We start from the raw sequence: 23,463 nt of genomic DNA, 5'->3' as shown, positions 1-23,463 counted from the left end.
AAGTGTCTCATATAAGTTTTATTATTGTTTTTCACGGTTGTTTATTTTCTGTTATCTTTTAAATAAATAGATCACCCCTAATGATGATAGGAAGTCTAGCGAAACGTTGGATTGGAAAAGTGGAATAAATTATTTTATTTGCCCTTCACAATTAATGGTCAAAGAGCATAACTCAAAAATTTAAATTAATATAAAATTGACCGGAAAACCTCTAAAAATTAAATGTTTTTGTTTTTTGGCTATGCGAACGAACTATCTTAGCTCCCAAAAATGATCATGTTAACAAAATCAATGATCGCATTCAAAACCAATTTCTTGGTGAAGTGACGAAATATAAATCGATCGACACAGTTACAGATGAAGATAAAAGTGTGAATTATCCAAATGAAATTCTATACTCCTTAGAACCAAAAGGAATGCCAGCGCATATATCAACTTTGAAAATTGGCTCACCAATCATGCTTCTTCGGAATTTAAACCCACCGAAATTGTGCAATGGAACCAGACTTTGCGTTTAGAAATTAATGCCGAATGTAATCAAAGCAACAATCATCACTGGTATAAGCAAATATGAAGATGTGCTCATACCACGGATCCCAATGATTCCTACAGATTTGCCATTCAATTTTAAGCGCTTACAGTTTCCTTTTGCAATTACAATCAACAAAGCACAAGGACAATCGCTTACTGTTGCAGGCTTAAATTTAGAGAGTCCGTGCTTTACCCATGGCCAGCTATATGTTGCTTGCTCTAGAGATGGAACACCAAAAAATTTGTTTATCTTTGCACCGAACGAAAAACCCAAAAATATTGTGTACCCACACGCATTGCAATAAGATACAAGAATAAAATGTTTTAACAGAAAATTTCACCAAATATGCGTACAAAATTCAATTCAATTCACAGAACAATAAATTAAAGTATCAACAAACAAAACAGAAAAAATAACGCAACATCCATTCGATCTCGGGCGTTACAACGTACGCCGGGTAAAGCTAGTCACTAATTGATTAAACTTTGTGTGTACAAGCCAAACCGCTACATAATCATAGGACACTTTGGTTGGGCTGTTTGAGTAGAAGTCTTCCTGCTGCGATGATACAGCAGCCATGGCTCTCATCTGGAGCAAATGTTCCTAGACTCAGCGTACGCGGATTCAGGGTTTGTTACACAAAGACGGAAAGCAGGGTTTGAGCTGCAATCATGGTTAGGAAATACTTATCCTCGTGTACGCTTTCTAACGTTAGCACCAAAGACCTAGCGGTGGTCGCAATAGAGGGGAAAAAGGACCGCCCCTTATCCTAGAATCCTGATACATAGCCCATGACGTGGAAACCCACCAGAACATCAAAAGGTGGATCAAGATGGGTGCAGAGGACGGCTTGTCATAGGCCCATATGAGAATGCCCAACGCAGGGATATTAAACAAAGAGGTAAATAGTCTACAGGTGGTTGACAGGGGTACCGTTCCAACTGTAGGTTATAATTAAAAATTCTTTTTTTTTTAACTTATTTTGAATTATATTTTATTTTGATCTTTTAACTTTTTTTATTTTACCAACTTCCAACAATGAAAATTTTTGATAACTGAATAATCAATATTGAAAACTAAAATATTGATAAAACATTTTAAAATTACAAAGTTCAAAGTAACTAAAATACAAAGTTAAATAAAAATAATAAGAACCCTACACCAACATATGTTGGGCCAACGCTAACAGTAGAGTAAATTGTTGTAGTAGATAGTAAGTTGTCGTGGAAACTCCATGGGGAAGAGATAGAGCGAAGAAAGCCAAGTGGCATTGTGCGTAGGACGGACCTAGCGCCTAAACTCTCTCATTGGGTATTTGCGGCAATTGTCAAGCCCATATTACTGCGGTGTCCTAGTTTGGTGGGCAGCCACACAGAACACACAGCGACATAGTATGCCATTCTGCACATCCCACCTACAGACCTAATGGCCAAAAATATAGCGCTAGCAACTGCAACAAGGCTTCAGGCCTCGAGGCAGCTTGAGTGCAGGCCGAACGGAGTACATGGTCCCGTGCCTGAGCTTCGAAAGACATCTTGGGGCCACAACAGAGCCTGAGGGTTGGGCCAAGGCGGAAATGGCAGAACATACTTTACACGTTTATACCGATGGTTCCAAATGAACGGAAAGGGTCGGGTCCGCTGTTTACTGCTCCATCCAGAAATAAGTAAATTCCACAGGCTGCCAGATCACTGCAGTGTCTTTCAGGCGCAAATTGTGTACGTTAAGAAAGCAGCACTAGATGAATCGACGGTAGACGTCCCAATCCGTTTGGGAGAAATCAAAATAAAAGCGGAGTTGCATATGATCTATCAAGCAGGAAATGCGTGTACAGAAAAGCGGGGCAGCAAAATTTCTAAGACCAAAAAATATAAGACTTAAGGCTCACGATGAGCATACTAACTGGTCACTGTCTTCTGGCTTCTGGTCAGTAATATCAGATAAGTGCGAGCTGTAGGAAGAAACAGTTAAGCACGTTCTGTGTTCGTGTTTCGTGTTCGGGGGTTAACTTGGTGAAGGCTACAGCTACGAGGGGCGGCAGAGTTGCCAGATCTCCAAGCAGCAATAAGCTAGGTACGAGAAAATTTCTAGTGTTTACCAAGAGAACGGAGTTATTTTATAACATAAGTCCTGTTACCTAATCGGGGTTCTTTCATGTAACACAAGAGGTCACATTCAGTCTATGTGAGGTGTTTATCGACCGGCCAGTTAAGCATAACCTAAGTTAGTGACGTTCGGAGCAGACTGTTCTATGATCCCAACATGATTCACCAAATATAAAGTGCAGTTTAAAATACATATATTTATCTTGCGGATGTAAATACTCTCTTGGTCAACGCAATCGCGGATGGGATGAGCAGAGAACATTCTCGAATGGGTATAAGACAAAGCACTCTGCACGAACGCATTAAGTTTCTTAACTTGGATTACCGCCAACCACAGCCCCAGGACTCATCCACTATATCCCCATAGCTATTTGAAGATCTCCCAGACACGGAGAGAAAAAATGTAGATAAAAAAAAATTGTAAATCTTGCAACTATTTCGTGAAGAGAGGATAACTTTCAATAGCTCAGTTCCAAAATTCATTCTTATCATATATATTATTTCTAATTGCTGTTTTTATATACGGGTCCCTTTTTCGGTCTTATTCGGAATCCAAATTTTTTTTTTTAATTAGCTTTATTTTATTAAAATAGTTTGTTAAAAATAAACGATTGTGAACACACAAAGAAATCTATTTGTACTATGGCACTGTTGTGAATATTTGCACTGCATTATCGACAGTTGCTACCATGCGCCAGCTGTAAGTTTTATTTGATTGATAGAACAGCTGATTTCTGTTGATATTTGATAAGATACTTTTATATTGGTTGCGCAAGATGCGCACGGGTAAAGGATTAATTTCTTAATTGGCCCTATAAAAATCTACTAAAATTAGAAAAGAACTAATATACTTTCGAATGAGTTAGATAACACAGGTCAACAAAATAAGAGTTTTGGTTTGGTGCAGCTCTACTTGTAACCTAATTTGGTAGTACTCGGTACCCTGATAAAAACTGTATACTTACTTTTTTAATGCTACGTACAGTTTTCTAGATAGGGTCAATAACCCCTTTTTAAGAGGTTAAGGCATGTATGGCCCCATAACTTTGTTTCTGTTTATTCTATCAACACAGTTTTGATGTCGTTGAAAAGAGTACATTTCACCGCTTCTATCAGTATACAAGTTGTTAATATCTCTTAACAAACGTCAGAGAAATTGCCAAAATAATGTGAAAAATTCAATTTTTTGTTAAATTTTTTCATTTTTAATCACGGTTTTCTTGAATAATTTGTCAACCAGTGCATATGTAAAATAGTTTAAAACAATCTCCTATTAATTCTGTTTTCAAAGACTTTTAACTTTTTTATATCCGCGTAGATCTTCCTGGGATTTTCTACTTTAGTACATTTCTACTGTGAAAAAAAAAGAATTATATTTTAAAAAAATTTTTTCCTTCCCCTTTTATTTTTTAAATTTTCTGTAATTAGTTCTTTCGGGAGCGCGGTTTCAAGTGTTAGTGCCTTTCTATAAATAAATAAAAAAATTCAATATCATGTCTTCTTCATCACGAGGTAGTTGTGTCAATGACCCAAATGTAGCAAAACACATTTGTGGGAAATACACAGTCCAAAAATTCAGGAAAAGTATAACAGATTTTATAAAAAGTGCTTATTTTTTGTACTTTAAATTGCAAGTTGTAGACAAAACAAGCCGTGGATACCTCGAATAGTTTGCAAAATGTGCTGTGAACACTTGAGACAGTGGGTCAATGGTAAAAGAAGTCATATGAGATTCGGGGTGCCTATGCAATGGAGAGAACAAACAAATGACTTCGATGACTGTTACTTCTGCTGTGTCGATTTGCGTGGTCTTAAGGTTAAGAAAATGATATATCCAAACATTCTATCCGCTAAGAGACCTTTACCACATTCAGAGGAAGCACCTGTTCCAACATTTTATTCTACCCGTGAATCATCGAATAGTGAAGTGTCTAGCGATAGTGATATCGAAGAAATAGCGTCTACTGAGCCAACAACTTTTACCCAAGTAGAATTAAACGATTTAATAAGGGGATCTTGAATTATCTAAGGAATCTGCAGAGGTGTTGGCTTCTAGATTAAAAGAAAAAAACTTGTTGGCTACAAGTACGAAAGTGACTCTCTACCGTACAAGAAAGCAAGACTTGCTGCTATTTTTTAATTCGGAAAATGATATAGTTTTTTGTTCAGATGTGCAAGGCCTTCTTCTCAAAATGGGTGTTTCAGAATACCACCCAAATGAATGGCGTCTCTTCATAGACAGCTCTAAACGAAGCCTCAATCAAGTGTGTTCTTTTACACAATGGTAACCAATATGGTTCAATTCCCATTGCTCATTCCACTAAATTAAAGGAAGAATATCAAAATATTGCACTTGTTTTAGACAAAATGAAGTATAACGAACATAATTGGAGTATTTGTGTAAATCTAAAGATGGCTAACTTTTTGTTAGGAGAACAAAGTGGATACACCAAATACCCATGTTTTTATTGCCTGTGGGATAGTCGTGCCAAGCACCAACACTGGACAGAAAGGGACTGACTGAGATGTTGGAAATGGGAAAGCAGAATGTGATAAACCCACCTTTAGTTACAAGAGATTCAATTATTTTGCCACCCTTACACATTAAACTGGGTCTAATGAAACAATTTATGAAGGCGTTAGATAAAAATGGACAATGTTTTCTTTACATAACGAGAAAATTTCCTAGGCTAAGCATAGAAAGAATAAAATCGGGTATTTTTAATGGCCCACAGATAAGAATGTTGATAAAAGATACTGATTTTTTAAACTCAATGACCAGTTTGGAACTGCTTGCGTGGAATTCGTTTGTTCAAGTTACTAAGAACTTTCTGGGAAATCACAAGTTAAGTAACTACTCTGATATTGTTAACAACATGCTAGAGAATTACAAAAACTTAGGATGTAACATGTCCATCAAAGTCCATTATCTCCACAGCCACCTTGACCAGTTTCCGGAGAATCTAAAAACTATGGAAGAGAGGTACCAAGGCCGATGGGATCAGCATATGATGGCTGACTACTGCTGGGGAATGCAACGTGATTGTCTTGCCATACCTCATTCACGAAAATCACGTAAACGAAAGTTCTTATGTAAATAAAAAGTTAATAATAAAATAAATAACAAAAAACTTTTTTTTTTTCACAGTAAAAATTTACTAAAATAGAATATATTAGGAAGATCTACGCGGATATAAAAAAGTTATATGTCTTTGAAAACAGAATTAATAGATTGTTTTCAAATAATTTACATATCCACTGGTTGACAAATTATTCGAGAAAACCGTGATTAAAAATAAAACAAATTAACAAAAAATTGAATTTTTCACATTATTTTTGCAATTTATCTGACGTTTATGAAGATATATTAACAACTTGTATACTGATAGAAGCGGCGAAATGTACTCTTTTCAACGACATCAAAACTGTGTTGATAGAATAAACAGAAACAAACTTATGGGGCCACACGTGCCTTAACCTCTTAAAAAGGGGTTCTTGACCCTATCTAGAAAACTGTACGTAGCATTAAAAAAGTAAGTATACAGTTTTTATTAGGGTACCGAGTACTACCAAACTTGGTTACAAGTAGAGCTGCACCAAAATCACTGTTGACCAGTGTAATAAGGTCACAAGTTTTAAACAAATTCAAAATCGAATTGAAGATTACTTACAGTTTCAATGACTCTTGCTTGACAATTTGTTGTTGTTGCAGTTTGATGAGTGTTTTTTCTTTATCACAGACACTTTTTACAGAGTTGTGTACAATTTTTTGATACTTAAAAAATTATTATCATTTTTTTAACAGAGAGCTGCAATATAATAAAAAATGTGTTGTAAAGTAATTAGTTTAGTTTAATACACCACTGTGCATCAATGCTAACGACAACAGACCGAGAGCCGGAATGCAACAATCCGTGAATTTTCGTTCCATACAACGCTAAATAGCTTTCTATGACCCGACTGACTTCGTTTTTCTGACAGTTCCGTTTAAACTCGCGAAATGGTCGGTCCTATTAAGGTGGCAGACACACTATAGCAAACAACAAATTATATATTAAATAATTTATACCTCATTTATTGGCAATTTAGTACCGCAAAAAAAAATTTAAAGCTGCGTCCGGTTCCGAGAAACGGGAGTGTCTGCTAGCTTAAGACTCAAGCCAGCAGACACTTCGTGAAAACACGACCTACGACTTCCGAACGACTTGGATAATTGATATTACATTTATTGGCAATTTAGTACCGCAAAAAAAAATTTTAAGCTGCGTCCGGTTCCAAGAAACGGGAGTGTCTGCTAGCTTAAGACTCAAGCCAGCAGACACTTCGTGAAAACACGACCTACGACTTCCGAACGACTTGGATAATTGATATTACATTTATTGGCAATTTAGTACCGCAAAAAAAAATTTACAGCTGCGTCCGGTTCCGAGAAACGGGAGTGTCTGCTAGCTTAAGACTCAAGCCAGCAGACACTTCGTGAAAACACGACCTACGACTTCCGAACGACTTGGATAATTGATATTACATTTATTGGCAATTTAGTACCGCAAAAAAAATTTAAAGCTGCGTCCGGTTCCGAGATACGGGAGTGTCTGCTAGCTTAAGACTCAAGCCAGCAGACACTTCGTGAAAACACGACCTACGACTTCCGAACGACTTGGATAATTGATATTACATTTATTGGCAATTTAGTACCGCAAAAAAAAATTTAAAGCTGCGTCCGGTTCCGAGAAACGGGAGAGTCTGCTAGCTTAAGACTCAAGCCAGCAGACACTTCGTGAAAACATGACCTACGACTTCCGAACGACTTGGATAATTGATATTACATTTATTGGCAATTTAGTACCGCAAAAAAAAATTTAAAGCTGCGTCCGGTTCCGAGAAACGGGAGTGTCTGCTAGCTTAAGACTCAAGCCAGCAGACACTTCGTGAAAACACGACATACGACTTCCGAACGACTTGGATAATTGATATTACATTTATTGGCAATTTAGTACCGCAAAAAAAAATTTAAAGCTGCGTCCGGTTCCGAGAAACGGGAGTGTCTGCTAGCTTAAGACTCAAGCCAGCAGACACTTCGTGAAAACACGACCTACGACTTCCGAACGACTTGGATAATTGATATTACATTTATTGGCAATTTAGTACCGCAAAAAAAAATTTAAAGCTGCGTCCGGTTCCGAGAAACGGGAGTGTCTGCTAGCTTAAGACTCAAGCCAGCAGACACTTCGTGAAAACACGACCTACGACTTCCGAACGACTTGGATAATTGATATTACATTTATTGGCAATTTAGTACCGCAAAAAAAAATTTTAAGCTGCGTCCGGTTCCGAGAAACGGGAGTGTCTGCTAGCTTAAGACTCAAGCCAGCAGACACTTCGTGAAAACACGACCTACGACTTCCGAACGACTTGGATAATTGATATTACATTTATTGGCAATTTAGTACCGCAAAAAAAAATTTAAAGCTGCGTCCGGTTCCGAGAAACGGGAGTGTCTGCTAGCTTAAGACTCAAGCCAGCAGACACTTCGTGAAAACACGACCTACGACTTCCGAACGACTTGGATAATTGATATTACATTTATTGGCAATTTAGTACCGCAAAAAAAAATTTAAAGCTGCGTCCGGTTCCGAGAAACGGGAGTGTCTGCTAGCTTAAGACTCAAGCCAGCAGACACTTCGTGAAAACACGACCTACGACTTCCGAACGACTTGGATAATTGATATTACATTTATTGGCAATTTAGTACCGCAAAAAAAAATTTAAAGCTGCGTCCGGTTCTGAGAAACGGGAGTGTCTGCTAGCTTAAGACTCAAGCCAGCAGACACTTCGTGAAAACACGACCTACGACTTCCGAACGACTTGGATAATTGATATTACATTTATTGGCAATTTAGTACCGCAAAAAAAAATTTAAAGCTGCGTCCGGTTCCGAGAAACGGGAGTGTCTGCTAGCTTAAGACTCAAGCCAGCAGACACTTCGTGAAAACACGACCTACGACTTCCGAACGACTTGGATAATTGATATTACATTCATTGGCAATTTAGTACCGCAAAAAAAAATGTAAAGCTGCGTCCGGTTCCGAGAAACGGGAGTGTCTGCTAGCTTAAGACTCAAGCCAGCAGACACTTCGTGAAAACACGACCTACGACTTCCGAACGACTTGGATAATTGATATTACATTTGTTGGCAATTTAGTACCGCAAAAAAAAATTTAAAGCTGCGTCCGGTTCCGAGAAACGGGAGTGTCTGCTAGCTTAAGACTCAAGCCAGCAGACACTTCTTGACAAAACGACGTACAGCTCCCTAACGACTACAATAATTTATACCTTATTGATTGCCTAAATGTTTCGTTGTCCTGAAAAATATTTTCACTATACACTATAATACACGTAAAAAAATCCGTACTTCAAACAGCGTTTGGTTTTTTTTCTTGTTCATTTTCACATGCAAAAATTGAAGAGTTTGTTTTTTACATTTTACCAGGTGTTGTTATCACAACACTGATTGCATCTTCTTGATTATTTCTCATACAACACGTAGGTACAACAATATGTCAGTTAATCAAAATCAATGAAGAATTTCTTCTGACTTGACATTCTTCTGTTTTGCGAAATAGTTGAATTAATTTGAAACTCTTAGTAATAAAATGTTTTATTTTTAATATAATAATGTGTTACCGATAGGGTTGCCAAAAATACTGATATTTTAGCAAACCAAAGACAATATGCATTTGTACTCATTTTTTCGAATTTGTACTGGTTTTGAGGATATGTCGATTCATTAATTCATTGCTTTTATTTTACGGTTCGTTCGGAAGACAGATCAAAATTAGGGGTTTGTGTAAAACGCTTTCAATTTAGGCTGATAACAATATTCTTATTACCTCTAAAGAAAATTACAAGCAACTTTTACACTCTGATGGTATTTTGTTGCTAAGAGTTTCTGGAAAATATCGTTACCATCAGAATAGGTGGCATAGGCTTATTAACAGTCAAAATTACAGTTTTTTTTGTTTTCGAAATAGGGTATTCTTTGACCGATTTCCGTGAAACGACATTTTTCGAATTCTGAGATAGGGTGTTCTTAAAATAAATTGTAATATATGGAGTTTTCAAAAGTTTCCAAAGATAGAGGGGTTTCGAACCGGTATAGAGGGATGTTCCACTCAGCCGCCGAAATAATGCTTATATTTGTTTTCAAATCCGTATCCACTCATTTTAGAAGATTGTAACATCTTTGAAACTTATTGACAATCAAATAGATGTTTTAATATCATGTGTAGCATGTCGTAGACAAACTTCCATACATTTTTGGAGTTTAAGTATTTTTTGTTTTAATTTCACATGAACGGCCAATGTTTAATACCGAATGCATCCCTCATAAATCAAAAATTTATGAAGTCACAGAAGAACATAAAATAGTTGGCGCACACCTCATGTACTGAATTCGATTGAGAAAAAATATTCTAAAATATACTGATGCCCAGACCAAAAGTACTGATATCACCACCTGAAAATCCGGCAGCCCTAGTTGCCGATAAAAGTAATACAGATCAAAACGCTATTTACCATTTATCGTTCCTTCGACAGCGTTCTCGGACAAATAGTAATTCTTAAAAAGTATGGGGCATTTGTAGCGGCTTTCCTCCCAAACTTTTTCGGTAATTACGTGTTGCCATGCTCCTTGCTTAAACTTCGTCCACGTTCGTGTATAAAAATTTTTTGCACAAGCTCGCTTGTTCTTTTTTTTTACGGTAGTCGAAATTTGCTTGAAAATTTCCCTTTCTAAAATTATTTCAAAAGCTATCGTGTCTGTTTCTTCATCCATATCTTCCTCTGAATCGTCATTAATCGTAGTATTCCGAGATGTTATAAAACTTAGCTCCTCGATACCACGTAACTTGTCCAATACTTTAAAAGCATTCACACATACTTTGGTATAAAGTGTAGTTGGTTTTACGTCCACATTTAGTTCATCAGCAATAACACGCCAAATTTCACTATTTTTACTGGCAATTACTCGGTCTTCCTTTAGTATTTCGTCTTTGTGCTCAATACACGCTTTTACAAACGGTTCTTCTAAAACTGTTGGCTTACGACCAACCATAGGAGCCACTTAAAACATAAAGAACAACAGGAAAACGTTAGCTGCATTACAATTTCCATCGGATCTAAACTTACTCTTTATTCGGGTTTATTCGACTGAAATTATTAGAACGGTGCATAGACCCTAGCCAGGGTGGGTCCCTGTTACGAATTTTCTATTAAAAGTCCTAGAAAAACAGGTATTTTTCTACTGTAATTTTTTTAAATTATTTTAATTCCTTGGCTTTTTTTAGTCCAATAATATCTGTTAAACCAAGCCAAGTATTTTTTTGGCAAAAATAGAAGGCTTGCACGAGTTTTGATCAAGCCATTGAATCTATATAAACATCGATTGGCCTTATGTCTAGAATTAAAAAATATATAGTTTGTTTAAAATGGAGTGTTTCGTTTGTAAGATATACATAAATCAAATACTTATATGTAGTCTAGTTCGTGACACATAGCAAAATGATATTTCTATGGTACTTCGATACACTTTTTGCAGAACAATGAAACACCCGATGTTAAACTAACTATATATTTTCAAATTGTCGACATTAGGACCAATCGGTTGGTTCCAAATTTTTAAATATAGGATTAATACTTTTAATCTTTATCCGACCAAGCCTTTTATTTTTGACAAAAAAAATTGGCTCCGTTTAACTGATATTATCTAACTGAAAAATTAAGTATGAAGTATGTTGTACTTTTTTTAAATAAATCAGAAAAATAGAAAGGATACACGATTCGTCATGAGTATGAGCAAATATTACGTACTATATTCCCCTAAAATATTTTCGAAAATATTACATCGTCGCTCGCTAGCCTGAAGCATGAATGTCAAATTTTTCCGAATTTGTGTTAGAGGCCTCTTTGGATTACCCTTTAGACTCTCTAGGTTCTACTTAAATCTACAGCTTCCTACCTTACATGGAAACCCCAATAATTTATGCCGTTTACACGAATGTATAAATCAATCACACAAAATTGGGTTAGAAAAATGAATGTGGTATATTCATGTTTCTCGATGACAACAAAGTAATACTGTTCCTGTTTGTATGACACATTCGTTGATATGGCTCAACAATTTTTGAAATTAAGGTAAGAACAGCACACATTCATTCATTAATTTTTACTAATAATTCGAATTATTTTAAATATTTAATTATTTCTATAATAATTAAAAAATGGGATTCGGCACAACGCTATCCGAAAAAAGGGTAATTTACCAGTTGGGCCAATTCTTATAGCGTATTCGGACTCAGCGCATCAAAATTCATAGAAAACATGAGCCGCATTACCTGATCCGACTACATTTTTTAATTTTTTTGTATAGCTGTGTTAAAAAAAATTAAATCAGTTTTTAAAACTTTTGTTGTGCCAGAAAAATTAATGGGCTAAATCTCGGAGAATAAAAGGGATGGGAGCAGAACTGTTATTTCAGTTGAAAAAGCATATTGTGAGTATAATATATATGTAGATACGTTTTTACATTAGAAACTAATTCTTCTAAATTTGAGAGAGCAATAAAGTTTGAAACTCGATTTCCCAGCAATTTAATTTTGGCACATTTGTTATTCCTTTTTGAAAAACGGGGAAAACAACTTTCAACAAATAGATTTGGTGGCTTGGCATACCCTTCGATAGTGTTTCTGCCACGAAAATGCAACTGCTGCCTATTTGAGACCTTGTTGAACCGATAGGGACTAGTCTTCATATGTTCGCATAAAGGTACAAAAGGGACTGGTTATATCGATCCCTTTCGGTATAAATGGGTAAAATTCTTCATAGGACATGCTCAAACAAAAGGGAACAGTTGAACTCATACAAAGAGATCAAAACAGGCATTGGTCACATACTCCATTGCGACTCAACCCGGATTCATCATAGACTAATCGCATTTTTGCAGGGTAACTACACATACATACATATGTACATATGCAATCGTAAATAAACGTACTAATCACTTGGTAAGTAGCTAGTATTTGTGTTTTACCAAACCATTATTGTAAGACAATAGGATACAAATGAAAAAATTATTTCTATTCTTTTATAAATTTTATTTTCACACTTCATTGCTCATTTTCCACTTATAACAATAAAATAACAAAATTTAATAATAACTTGTAAAATATTAATTTTACAAAAATAATTAATATAAATTATAATTTATTATTAGAAATTATTAAATTCTATTTTCGAAAAGGAAATTTTTTATATTATTACATGAAGTATCTAAACGTGTACACTATACTGGGTCGAATTATTAACCGATAGCGCGACATCGTTTTTTCGATAGGATTTGGGCTCAGGAAAACAAAGTTCCACTACACATGCCCAAAAAAAATAATTTTCGAGCCTGTGAAAATTATAATTTTTTTTTACTTTTTTTCGACTTTTATTTTTAAGTTTTCTTCATGACCTACTAAAAAATCTTCATTTGATTGTAAAATTTTCATGTATACCCTGTCCGACCAAAAAATGTCCGCTAAAAAAATATTCTTTTTTTTTCAAAAACTGTTATCGACAACGTTTAGCGGATATTTTTGGGTAGGACAGGGTATACATATGAAAATTTTTTTAGTAGGTCATGAAAAAAAACCTTAAAAATCAAAATCGAAAAAAGTCAAAAAAATGACATTTCGCGGGCTCGAAAATTATTTCTTTGGGTATGCGTAGTGGAACTTTTTTTTCCTGAGCCCAAATACTATCGAAAAATCGATGGCCCGATATCGGTTAACTTTCGTCCATACAAATCGACCCACCCTAGTGTACACATATATTTTCTTACGAAGGTTTTGAAATGTGCGTTGTGAATGAAAATAAAATTTATAAAATAACTAAAGGAGTAGAAATTATTTTTTTATTTGTATCCTATTGTCCTTTGTACTACAATAATGATTGCATATGTATATATATATATATATATATATATGTATGTTGTTGTTGTTAAGTTGACCATGCATACATACGTACATATGTATATACATACATATGTAGGCACGCGTTAGCTGTATACAATTAATGCCACCTATTGCTTGCTGTAAGTAAATGTAGGCAAGCTTGTCGTAGTAACGTGAGAAATTAGTTAATATTTTTTGAACCAACAAAATAAAATAAGAAGGGGAATAGAGTATGTAATATTTGTTTAAAAAGTATAACTTTTATTTACTATTTCGATTTTATAAAATAATAATTTTATTATTTATTTACTATTTCGATTTTATAAAATAAAACCTTTCTTTAACGCAGTTATAAAGTAAATGTCGTTACCTTCAAAATAAAACAAAAACGACGAGTGGAACCAAATATATAGAATTTTGAATGTGGGCAAGTTTGCTTAACCATGGAATCTGAACACATTCAGATCTTTGAAATAAACTTTTTTTGAAGGAAGTCTTGATATACATATGTATTTAGGTATTGACTTAAATTGTGAAAAGATTCCAGGAAATCTGGTATCTTTTAACCTTCCTATACCCGCGCATTGGTCTGTGAGACCAACAAAACGCTTTTACGTAAATACTCTTTTTTCCAGCAACCCTAGAAATTTGAATTTTCTGTTAGCTGCCGCTTTTTTACAGGCTTTGTTTTAGTGTTTGTGCGAGACGGGCATACTGGTGTATTTGATAATAATTGGTCTGTGAGACCGGCACGGGTATATGTGTAACTTTTTGTGCAGGTAAAATTTTTTTGGTGTTTTTTCTTCATTGCTGTGCATTTTAAGCTATTGCATAGATTTTATCGCGGGCTTGGCGACCAAATCAAAAAAAACCGTAACGGATATTTGTCAAAAAAGGTTCGAAAAGGTTCGAAAAGTTTCGAAAAAGTTTCGGTGTTAGCAACAAGATGATTACATAAAATTGTATCTATTTATGCGAATATTGGTTGTTGTCTTTGGTGTACATTTATTTTCACTACTGCGCTGTAGATGGCACTGGTAACCGCCAGATGCCAGATGATCTGCACGCTAGATGATGCACACCAACACACACACACACGCTGTACAGAATTGCCATTGTTGCTGTTGAACTTAGTACAGTAATTACGTACATAGTTGTTCCCTTTGATTTTAAGTTATTGCATAAATTTTATCGCGGGCTTTGAGCGTGGCGACTGAATCAAAAAAACCGTAACTATATATGTACATAAAATCATGGAATAACATCTGTTAATAACAGCAAAAGTTTCGGTGTTAGCAACAGGCTGATCACATAAAATTGGATCTATTTATGCGAATATTGGTTGTTATCTTTGGTGTACATCTATCTTCACTACTGCGCCGTAGATGGCACTGGTAACCGTCAGATGCCAGATGACCTGCACGCTAGATTTAATCAATAAAAGTAAAAAATTTGTTTTCTTATCGGTCACCACGCTTAAAAAGTGTAACTTGAATTAATATCAAAGACAAAACTTGAATTAATATCAAAGAAAACAAAATGTTGCATAAATATTATAATTGCATAAGTGATAATATGCAATAGCTTTACCGTGGCAGTCCCCGAGTGCCACACGTCCTTTTTTATTATTTTTAAGGTACCTGTAATTATCAAAATGAATCAAGAGCAAATCAAACTACTTTTGGAGGAAGAATTTTCGAGTTCTGAATATAAGGATGAAAATGACAGCCAGGTTGAAGATTTGTTTGGAACATGCTATTATGGTATGTTCTAACTGTTACTGTAGGGTGAAGAAGCTTTTTTCTTACCGCGGAAAAAATTCGAAACAGGGACTGAGCTGTGCTCTAAATTAAAAGAAAAATAGCACGATAAAACTACGCCTCTTGGTGGTTCACTGTAGACTAGTTTATTCAATATAAAGAGAAATGTAGCTTAGTTCTAGTTATATAACAATAGCTGTGTTTTTTTTACTTCTATATACGTTTACGCTTAAACTTTATATGGACTGCTAAGCGACAAACTTTAAATACACCTCTGAAATTGATGCGCATAAAATTTGTCCTACTAAATTTCAATACGCATTATACTCAAATGTAACTGAAATATGTGTCTTTGTTTCATCCTCTACACTAATTCTATGTATTCTATGTGTGTCCACAATTCATCGCAACCGATTCAGCTATATGTTATACCCTATGGCCATCAGAGGGTTGTGTCTCCGCTTTTCGGTACACCCTGTGATGTTATGTTAGTTATTTAACCACTGCCGCTAGATGGGTCTCCTAAGCATTATCTAAGAAAAGATAGGCGTTTTTTCACGCGCAAACGAAACGTATACGCGAGTATAAAAAAACACGGCTATTGTTTCAGTCAGGCATGCTTAACCAACGAACCGATATCATTTCGTTACGATAATTAACGTTAATAAACGAAACAAAGTCATTTCGTTTCGTTTATTAACGTTAAAAACGTCAAATTAGCGAAATGATTTCGTTTCGTTTTCTGCCATATCAAAACGAAATCAAATCGTTTATGTTGATTATTAATTTAAAACTATGCTGGCAAAGCTGATTGATGGCGGAGTCATTAAAGGTGAAAGCATTCGCCAAGCTGATTGCAACTTTTCTCATGAATTTTGACAGTACGAACATTTCTCAGAGTATTTTTGACATTACCACCAACGAATTACACAAACAAATTACATGGAGTTTGTGTGTGTATGTGCCCTCGTTGTTACCACCTTACGGCTTCACCATGGCTATAGCATTGCCAGCACAATTCAAACATAAAGTATCACGTTTTTGTTAACGTTTTTAACGTAAACGAAAGCTTTTCGTTTCGGTTAAAAACGAGATACAATTTATCTTGATAATTTCTTTATCGATAATATTTCGAAGTGTTTCAACGGAAACGGTGGAAATTTTTTGATAAACGATTAGCTTAACGTTAAGGTGCATCCCTGGTTTCAGTGTAGCTGCATATGTAGGTATACATACATGCGTTTGTTAGAATTATGCGGCAGTTACTCACGAACGTACGTACCAAAAACGTGTCAGCTGACACAACCTATCTTATGAGTGTGCAATGTAAACGAAAACTCACCGACGTGGAACGCCCGTACGTACGTAGCCCGGAACGTAGAAATCAAAACAATTTTGATTTTTTCCGTAAGAACGTGTCAGCTGTTCGCTCTCTCTCTGTCTAGTGTTGCCTAGTAAACTTTTGTACGCAAATTTTTGACCGTTTGCAATTTTATGCAAAAACGCCTAATTAAAGTTTGAAAAATTGTGAAAATAATTCGAAATAATTATGTAAAAGTGCTGATTATAAATATTTTATCTATTTATACTTATTTAATATGTATTCCGGCCTTTTACAATATCAAAAATTAAATTGGAAAAAGTTGATGTTTCCATAAGCATGCATGCAAAATGGTCAATGGCAACAGTGCTTATCTGTAAACAATACACACACAAATATGTTATGTACATGTACACAGACGCACACATTGATTCCTACGGGCTTGAGAGTTCGGTCAAACGTGCTTCGTACGACAAACGTCCTTACGTACGGCACACGTCGGTGGGTAACTGCCACATTAGTCTAGAGGGTTACATAGAATTAGTCTAGAGGGTGAAACAAAAACACATATTTCAGTTACATCTGAGTATAATGCGTATTGAAATTTAATAGGACAAATTTTATGCGCAGCAATTTCGCGTAAACGTACATACATATATAGAACTAAAAAAAACACAGCTATTAATTATGTGGGTACACACATGTCTGTTTGTATTATGAGTTCATGCTCTAATATTGAAATGTCAATGCGACAGTTATGTACATTATTAAATGGTAATGTAATGATTGAATTTAAAGTAAATACATTTGCAAGTGTTCCTGCCTACGACAAAATGCAGCGTGTGAAAAATTCCTAGTTATACATCAAGCAAGGAATATGTGTGTAAGTGGAAGGAAGATAATAATCTGTTTCATAGTTTTCAATCAATTTTTGTAAAATTGGAAATTATTACCACTACGACCCAACTTAAAATGTTGATGAAAACAAAAGTTTAGTGCATTGTGCTCTAATTAAATGTTGCGATATGAATTAAAAAAATACTTACTTCTTGATACACTTTTTCACGCTCGCGATTTAAAGAAATGTCGACTAAATTCGTATAAAAATAACACAAAATTCACTCTATTAATAAATAATATTTTATCACATTTATTTAGAACGCACAACTTTTTGAATCTATTTCTTATTTGCAACTGAAGAAATTCCTCAGAGCAACCTCTTTAGTTAACAAATCGCGAAACAATAAAACATCGAATTCGGCAACAAAGAAGTTGAAACCATCAAAAAATTGTAGTAAATGATAATTACATACAAAAATATGCATACCCCACGCGTACCCGTTAGCGCAGGAGTCCTGCGCGCATGCCATTTGAAGCTTATCGAAATACAAACTTTTCTCTGATTTTCGAAAGAAAGAAGAGCGAGATGCATTTTATAAAACGTTATAGTAGCAAACGTTTCCTTTTTTGTTAACATAGGTATATACAATCAACATATTTATGCAACTAAATTTACGCATTACTTAAATCATTTGTAGTAAGCACGGTTGCCACATCATGTGGTCATTTGGGACCAAAATTCATCGAAAAAAGGACCAAATCTCAAAAAAGGGCCAAATTTTTCTTTTAGTTTATTGTTATACAAACAATTCGGCAATTTACTAGAGTGTCGTTTCGTTGTGAAATATAAAAAATTTAGGATTTTTCCTTGGTTTCCTACAAAAAATAGATACCATCAGCTGAGTTTAAATTAATAAATAGAAAAGAAATATTAAAAGTATACAAATACTACGTTAATTATTTAGGTATAACATTTCCACATTTCTAGGATAAGCCTATGTCTTTCACCAAATTTAATGACAATGTGCTTGCCCAAGGATCCAACACCTCTTTTTAATGCCTCGCCTAAATTATCTCGTTGGTGAAATGTCATTGTTCTGTTACATTTTGTTGACTGAGCAATTTTTATATTAAGAATTACATTGAAGTAAATTGAAAATTATATGTGAGTTAACGAGTGTGTGGCAAATTTTGTGAGCAGTATTTTGAATTTTGCCCTCAGTGAAAAGGAAAGGAAAGTACCAAAGTCGTGGCTACTTTCTAAAAAGGACCAAAATTTAAAAAAGGAACCAACGGACCAAATTGGCAACAGTAGTGTAGCAAGTATGCGCGCTAACATGTATGTATGTACAGTTGTGAACACGAAAATAGCAGTGAAATTCTAAATAGTATGATTTTCACATTATAGCTGTGTTTTTATACATACATATGCACTCAAACATTATATGGACTGCTTAAGGTATAATTATATCTATTATGAAATTTTTGCGCCTAAAATTAGTACTGCTTAATTGCGGTATGCATTATACTCAGTTGCAACTGAAATGTGTCTCTCCGTTTTATCTCTGCGTCATTCTCCACTTCTATGACCGAAAAAGGGTGTGTGTCCACTATTAATTGTAACCGATTCAGCTATAGGTGATACACTATGACCAACAGAGGTGCGTGCCTCCGCTATTCAGAACAACCCGTTTTGTAGCAAGTTATTTACCACTGCTGCGAGTCTTCAATAATTGCCGCTAGATGGACCTCCTAAACATTATCTAAGCGTTTTTTTAACCACAAATGTAGATGTATATGAAGAGTAAAGAAGAGCAAGATGTATTTCATAATTTATGTTCTTTGGGATGGGCCAGATATAAAAAGTAAAATTTTTTCTTTTGGTATAGTAAAAATGTTGTTGAGAACAACGAAAAAAATGGTCCTTAAAAATTGCAGCTTTTAATTTTTATGTTAAGAAGTGCCTCATCGCGATTTTAGTTTCTCCATACAAAATTATATGGGAAGGTTTTGATTTTTTATTTGAAGTGTACCTGCGCTGGGTCTTAAATGATGAGCAATACCCATTCGTATAAAAAAGTGTGAGTTTCAAGCAGCTGAGAAGCCGTGTTGATTTAAAAAAAAAATGTTAAGACTAACTTACGCACTTTTGCCATATATTCCAGGAGAATAATAGAGTTTTCTTTTCTGAAATAAAAGTTTTCCTAAGTAAATGGTAAAGCCTTAATAGAGTTACTCCTACCTCAGAAAATTTTCAACATTTATAGTGCATGCAAAGAACATAAATGGCTACCCCGTGTATTAGCTGATTTTCAAAAACGCACACAGAATTATTTCCTTCATTTAAATTTTCGTCGCTAAAAATTTGTGAAGTTATGAAAATAAATTGCCACGATCAGGTGGTTTAGCAGGGTTGTTCTGCCACACCGCCATTTTTTGCAGGGTAAAAGTGTAACGCTTTTGCGTTGCGAGCCTGCAACAATTACACAAAAGAACGAAATACCCCGTAAAGGCGTTACCTGCTTTTTAGAATAGAACAAAATATATTTACAACTCTTACGCCGCGTACAAAAATCATAACACTTTTGCCAGAAAAGAAAACGCTATAAGACCGGATCATTAAGTAAACGTCATTAAAGCGTAGGTACACATCGAATAAAAATTCCCCATGTAATTTGTAAGAGAAAACTAGATTCGCATGATGCACCTCTTAACATTAAAATTAAAACCTGCAATTTTGACAGGCTAAATTTTTCGTTGTCCTACACAATATTTTCTAATAGCACGAGATCGCAGGAGATCTACCCTAGTGCGTACATATGAAAACAGATATGTACAATGTGCATGCCAGGGTTGCCATTTGGATACAATTGTATACATTTGAATACATTTTTAATGAGTGGATACAAATATACAAAAAAGCTAAAATGTATACATTTTATTTTGGAAGATTGAAGCTCTGTCCCTGTCATGGGAACTACAAATTATCAGTAAGATTTCTAAAAAATGTTTGAATATGCAGTTTTATAGTAAATCAAATTTTAGAATGATATTTATTTTTTCCTTTCTATCTATATTATATATATAGATAAACCGTATTTCTTCTACATAATCTAATTTTGTTGGTATTAGTTTTGTTTAAAATAAGTAGTGTTTGTTAAAAAACGTATAAACAATAATTTCGTTTAAATAAACGCGTTTCGATATGTTAAATAGAAAAACCTTTATAACAGCGACATTTATTTAAAACTGAGCGTTGGTAAAATTTTATAAAATTCAGTTGTGTGATCCGTTTAGCCAAAATAGTGCGGTGATGTTTTGTTTTAAATATTATTAATTTCAGAATTTTGTTTCACACATTATATAAAATTCAGACGAAATGACTCAAAAACTTTGTATCAATCTATTAAAACGAATTGATACATTTTTTCAGGAATGATACACTTTATGAACAAAAAAAATTGCGCGAGTGGCAACGCTGGAACATACATTCAAGGTAGCGAGCATACTTACTACAAATGATTTGAGTAATGAGTAAATTTAGTTGCATGAATATGTTGATTGTGTATGTGTTAGCACAAACTGATATGTTTGCTACTATAACGGTTTCTAAAATACATCTCGCTCTACTATTTTTCGAAAATCAGAGAAAAGTTTGTATTTCGATATGTTTCAAATGGCATGCGCGCAGGATTTCTGCGCTAATGGGTACATATGAAAAAGTGCATATTAGGGTGGTTCGAAAAAAAATTTTGTCCAAATTCTATCCTCTGAAATGTTTCAATTTGATGTAAAAATAAAACCCTCACCAAAGTTTGGTCCTATTATTCCACCCTAAGTGGTACCCGAAAAACGGATTTCCCGCCGGGTTTTAAAGTCTTGTACAGGCTTCAAACAATTTGTATGATTTTTTTCTCTAATCATATCATTTATAAACACTCTTTAATATATTGAGATCTTAATTACGATTTTTGTCCAAAAGTCGTGGCCATTTGAAGTTGTGTTCTTTGACGAAATTGTGTAAACAGTTATTTCACACTTAAAAAGTCTATTGAAATGATAAAGCATAAATTCACATAGCCATAACTAAAACAATATAATAATAACATAAACTCGTAATTAAGGTCGCAATACATTAAGAGTGTTTTCAAATGATATGATTAGAAAAAAATCATAAAACCTTTTTGTAACCTGTACAAGACCTCAAAACTAGGCAAAACGGCACATAAAAGATTTTCGTAAAAAGTTGAGTAAATTCAAGTTTGGACAAAAAATAGTTGTTCCCATGTTAACGAAATGGGAAAATAAAATAAAAATATCGTACCCTGTAGAGTGGAATTATAGGACCCATCTTTGGTGAGGGTTTTTTGTTTTTAATAAAATAGAAACATTTGAGAGGATGGAAATTGAAAAGTTGTTTTTCTCGGCACACCCTAAAGCACATATGTACCCGTTATCAGAAATCCTGCGCGCAAGCGGGAAAATACAAATACGAAATATGCACAAACTTTTCTCTGATTTTCGAAAGAAAGAAGACCGACATGTATTTCATAAACCGTTATAGTTGCGAACATCATCAACACAAAAACAATCAACATATTGATGCAACTAAATTTACGCATTACTTAAATCATTGTATGCGCGGTAACATGTACATTGTACATGTGTACATATGTATGTATGCATGTATGTTCATACGTGTTTTCGCGAAGCGTCTGCTGGCTTCAGACTTAAGGGCCCATTACTGATACTTAGCATAGACTTGACTTGACTTGGCGTAAACTTGGCAATTTAGCACCGATTATACTCCACTTAGCGCATACACTCTGGCATCATAATCAATAAGTGTCAATCTGTATGTCAAAATGAAATGGAAACAAATAAATGGCATCTCAAAATGTAAACGTCACTTAGAACTTACATAGAAAATCAAAATTCAGCAGACTTCTAAGTCAAGTTAAGTGTTGCTAAGTTTTGAGTAATCAGTAACATGCAACTCACTGATTTTCGAAAGTTATAATTTATATTTATTAGGGTCGGCAAAATATAAAATTTAATTTTTCCTTTTGGTATAGTGAAAATATTTTTCAGGACAACGAAACATTTAGGCAATCAATAAGGTATAAATTATTGTAGTCGTTAGGGAGCTGTACGTCGTGTTGTCAAGAAGTGTCTGCTGGCTTGAGTCTTAAGCTAGCAGACACTCTCGTTTCTCGGAACCGGACGCAGCTTTAAATTTTTTTTTGTGGTACTAAATTGCCAATAAATGTAATATCAATTATCCAAGTCGTTCGGAAGTCGTAGGTCGTGTTTTCACGAAGTGTCTGCTGGCTTGAGTCTTAAGCTAGCAGACACTCCCGTTTCTCGGAACCGGACGCAGCTTTAAATTTTTTTTTTGCGGTACTAAATTGCCAATAAATGTAATATCAATTATCCAAGTCGTTCGGAAGTCGTAGGTCGTGTTTTCACGAAGTGTCTGCTGGCTTGAGTCTTAAGCTAGCAGACACTCTCGTTTCTCGGAACCGGACGCAGCTTTAAATTTTTTTTTGCGGTACTAAATTGCCAATAAATGTAATATCAATTATCCAAGTCGTTCGGAAGTCGTAGGTCGTGTTTTCACGAAGTGTCTGCTGGCTTGAGTCTTAAGCTAGCAGACACTCCCGTTTCTCGGAACCGGACGCAGCTTTAAATTTTTTTTTGCGGTACTAAATTGCCAATAAATGTAATATCAATTATCCAAGTCGTTCGGAAGTCGTAGGTCGTGTTTTCACGAAGTGTCTGCTGGCTTGAGTCTTAAGCTAGCAGACACTCCCGTTTCTCGGAACCGGACGCAGCTTTAAATTTTTTTTTTGCGGTACTAAATTGCCAATAAATGTAATATCAATTATCCAAGTCGTTCGGAAGTCGTAGG

At 34.9% G+C, this 23,463-nt stretch overlaps 1 protein-coding gene and 1 long non-coding RNA gene across 6 annotated transcripts in view; both read right to left on the bottom strand.

Annotated features, from left to right (window-relative positions):
* Moe (Moesin) overlaps nt 1–23,463 on the bottom strand; it is a 274,557-nt gene that overhangs the window by 191,747 nt on the left and 59,347 nt on the right. For 2 of the 5 annotated variants that reach the window (XM_067783786.1, XM_067783787.1), the window contains exon 2: nt 6,309–6,446. The exons of the other annotated variants lie outside the window; for them this stretch is intronic. The gene's annotated coding sequence lies outside the window, so the exon portion shown is untranslated. The remainder of the gene's footprint in view (nt 1–6,308; nt 6,447–23,463) is intronic. 5 annotated transcript variants of the gene reach the window in all.
* Nucleotides 10,388–17,954, bottom strand: LOC137248342 (uncharacterized). Its single transcript, XR_010952158.1, has 3 exons — nt 17,759–17,954; nt 10,825–10,916; nt 10,388–10,758 (listed from the first exon to the last, which is right to left on the bottom strand). It is a non-coding gene; the product is annotated as an uncharacterized lncRNA (long non-coding RNA).

This window comes from Eurosta solidaginis, chromosome 4 (genome assembly GCF_040869045.1).
Source record: "Eurosta solidaginis isolate ZX-2024a chromosome 4, ASM4086904v1, whole genome shotgun sequence".
NCBI lineage: Eukaryota > Metazoa > Arthropoda > Insecta > Diptera > Tephritidae > Eurosta > Eurosta solidaginis.
This window is presented reverse-complemented; position numbering and strand designations above follow the sequence as displayed.